Genomic DNA, 4,041 nt, shown 5'->3' on the forward strand with positions numbered 1-4,041 from the left:
TCTCACAAGAGACAGCTATATCTGGGTCCTTTCAGCAAAATCTTGCTAGTGTATGCAATGGTGTCAGCGTTTGGAAGCTGATTATGGGATGGATCCCCAGATATGGCAGTCTCTAGATGGTCCATCCTTTCATCACAGCTCCAAACTCTGTCTCTGTAACTCCTTCCATGGTGAGCTAGTTGTTTTTAAATTATGTTTTCTTTTTAAAGTTATTTTTTTATGTGTGTGAGTATTTCATCTGCATATACATCTGTGCACCATGTGTATGCTTGGTAGCAGCACAGGACTGAAGAGGTCATTAGATTCCCTGGAACTGGGTTTACAGATAGTTGTAAACCACTATGTGGGTGAGCCATCTCTCCAGCCCCTTAAATTATTTTTTTTAATGATTATTACTGATGTATATGTCAGAGTATTAATTTTGACCTTGGCATTTCTATTGAGTTCCCTGTTTCCTCTTATTTTTAGTAGATCTGCTGGTTCTTCTAAATAATCATGTAGTCTAGTCTTTAATTTTTTTGCTTTTATCTCCTTTGGGTTTTTTTTTTTTTTCGCCCTGTACCTTCTGAATATTGAGATTACAGTTGTAGGTCCTGTGCCTGGCTTATGAGATGCTATGGATCAAACCTAGGGCTTTCTGTCTGCTAGGCAAGCACTCCATCAGTTGAGCTGCAGCCCTAGACCTGGCTTATTCTTGGATTGTTAATCATTATTTATATGGAAGATGGCTTAACCTCACTTGTAAGTTAAATGTTAACTGAAAACATACTGAGGGCTGAAGCTGTAGCTTGGTGAGTATTTGCTAATGTGCAAGGCTCTGGGTTTGATCCTCTGTACTTCATAAAAAGAAAACAAATTAAGACTCTTTAAAATCCCATTGGAGTGTTAAAAATAAAAATATTTGATAAGACTTTTTGTTGTCAGGAATGTAAGGCAAAAGATACATATTGTATGTGGAAGTTTAAATTTGTATAATGGTCATGAGAAGCAATTTTGCAATATTGTATAAAGATTATATACATTCATGTTTATATATTAGTATATTTCAGTGAAAGTTAAAAATGTATATACATATATATATATATATATATATGGCTGCTACAAATGTATGTATATATATATATATGTATATATATATATATACACACACACACACACACACATATATATATACATATACACACACACAGGTATATATGCAAATATAATGAAATATACAGCAAATAAATTTGAATGTTACAGAGTAAGAGCTGTTTATGTGCTGGAAAAAAAAATACCCTAAGTCATGACTATAAAAAAAGAACAATCCCAGCATTCAGAGTTCAAAGATAGCCTGATGTACATAGGCATATTTGTCTCAAAACTCCAAAACAAGAAAAGCAGAAAAAAGCTTAGTGATTTGGGCATGGTGTTATTCACCTGTAGTCCTAGCTCTTGGGAGACTAGGGTAAAAGGATGGCTTGAATCCAGAATTTTCTGCCAGCTTAGGAAATGTAGTGTAATGAGTCTTTGCCCCAAAATAAAAACAAAACACCCCAAATTTAGTGTAAGCTGGACCAGATAGTACAGGCCCATAATCCCAGCTAGTCAGGAGGCTGATATGGAAGGATTGCAAATTCAAGGTAGACAATGGACTATGGACTCAATTGAAACTATCCTAGGCAACTTAATGAGAGCCAGAATTCAATGGTAGAACACTTGTCTAACATGTGGAAGGTCTAGGCTCTAGTAATGAAAAAAAAAAAAAAAAACCAAAAAACTTTACTGTATACTATACTTTTTGGGAGTGAAAAGATAAGCATATTTTCGAAAGGGTGCTTTCAGTGATAGGGCATGTGCCTAACTTGTGTCCATGATCCGAAGCACTAGAATACATGCCCAGCATTGAAAAACAAATGAAGAAATATGGTATCAAGCATTGTGGCACATGCCTATAAAGCCAGCACTTTTTTAAGAGGTTGAGATAGGAGGATTGCTGAGTTTAAAGTCAGACTGTATTACATAGTAATTACCAGGCTAGCCAGGGCTACATAGCAATACACTTTTAAAAATAAAAACAAAACAAAACCCCCAAACCTAACAGATAGTTTACACATGATAAAAGCAAAAGCTAATAGAATGGAAAATGTGGCAAATAATACTACTAATTATACTATATTGCAAGTTTGAGAACAAGGACTGAGTTTTGTTCTTTTATTCTTAGATGTTAGTTACTGCGCATTGGTACTTGGTGGTTATTGTTATGAAAATATATGTATGAGAAAGACATAAAATTGTAGGTCAATTAGCAATTTCATTAATCAGGTTATTTTTTAAATGAAAAAAATGTGTTAGCTGAGTGAAGCAAATAGATAATATCTTTGTCATTCAAGGGCTCCAGCTTCCATGTAAAGGTTTAGACCAATGGTTCTCAACCAGTGCTTTACAACCTTTTCAGGCCTTCTAAGATCACCAGAAAACACACATAATATTGTTAATGGGCAATCTTTACTGTTTAAATATGCCTTCTTTCACTTACAATCAAGGTTAAAGAAATCCTTTGACCCATTGGTTGATAAAGTACTACTTTTTATCTTGTTTTGAGGTGAGAGTCCTATTAAATTTATTACTTAACTCCAGGGCTTAAGTAATCTTTCTATCTTAGTCTCCTATTTGGGATTACTGGTGTGCAACAATGTACCAGATCCAGGTTGGATTTTTTCCCCATGGATAGAACTAAGGTAAAATACCAGGGGAAAGTTATTTTGAACTTTTAAATCAAACACTTTAAACTTATATAATAAATGTGTTGAGGGAATAGAAGTGGGATACAAATTTGTGAGTCTCTGTCTATAATAATTTGGGTCTCTACAGAAGTATTATATATGTGTGTGTGTGTGTGTGTGCTTAGATTACTATGCTACCATTTTATACATGAAAAAATGGTTACATTTAGGCTATACTATATAGTTTTGAACTTAATAGGTGATTCCAAGCCTGAAAAACTCCAGATTTGAAGTCTGATTTTTTTGTAAACTTTTTTGCTTTACCACATTTCTATTTTGTTGAATACAGAAGAGATAGCTTGTTCACTGCAGCATATCTTTTTAGCAATGCAAACATGGTTTATTACTGGAAAATCTTTTAAAAATACATTATGTTTCTGCCTTCCTGAATTGAGTCTCCTTGAGAAACCATTTAATGTTTCGTCAGTATTGTTGAATAGTGCTTTATTTTTACTAATGATTTTTAAATTTATTTGCTTATTTATTTGTATATGGAACTAGGTATGCATTTATCATGAAGTCATCAGTCAGTTCTTTCCTTCCCTAGTCTGTCAGGATTGAGCTCAGGTTGTCAGACTTGGCAGCAGGCACCTTTACTGAAAAGCCACCTCAATGGCCTTAATAGTGCTTTAATGCAATGCTGCCCTAGGGGATATTAAGAAGTGGAAAATAAAAGCTTTTATCTATTGATTATTGTATTGTGCCAGGCACTGTGCTAAGTACTTTATATGCATTTTAATACTAGTCCTGTGAGATTCACAAATGAAATTAAAAAATGAGTGTGGTTAAGTTATTGCCTGGAAGGGATTTGATTCCATGAGGAAAACAAGTGAAAAGGAGGAAAGGGAGCTGCTATTGGATCCATGAGGAAGAGATCAGAACATGGATGCTTAGTGATGTTCTTTGCCTGGTTTAAAAAGATTTATCATTATCAGGAGGAGTATTTTGTGCCATTAGGACCAAATCCAGCATCTTCTGTATGTTAAGCAAATGCACCACCACAGAGCTATACCCTTGTCCTAGAACGAACTCATTTTTCTTATTCATTATTTGTCCTTAAGTTATAGTTATTACTCTTGTTATTGTTGGGCCTTTTCCCTCTTGGTGGTTCTCAACCTTCCTAATGCTGTGACCCTTTAATACAGTTCCTTATGTTGTGGTGACCCTCAACCTTAAAACTATTTTGTTGCTACTTTGTAACTATAACTTTGCTACTCTTATGAATCTTTTTTTTTGTTTTTTTTGTTTCTTGTTTTTTTTTTTTTTTTTTTTTTTT

The 4,041-nt window shown here is 34.2% G+C and overlaps 1 protein-coding gene across 7 annotated transcripts in view; it reads left to right on the forward strand.

Annotated features, from left to right (window-relative positions):
* The window catches only part of Wnk3 (WNK lysine deficient protein kinase 3), a 129,067-nt gene that overhangs the window by 11,760 nt on the left and 113,266 nt on the right, over nt 1-4,041 (forward strand). The gene's annotated exons all lie outside the window — the stretch shown is intronic.

This window comes from Mus caroli, chromosome X, assembly GCF_900094665.2.
Source record: "Mus caroli chromosome X, CAROLI_EIJ_v1.1, whole genome shotgun sequence".
Taxonomy (NCBI): domain Eukaryota; kingdom Metazoa; phylum Chordata; class Mammalia; order Rodentia; family Muridae; genus Mus; species Mus caroli.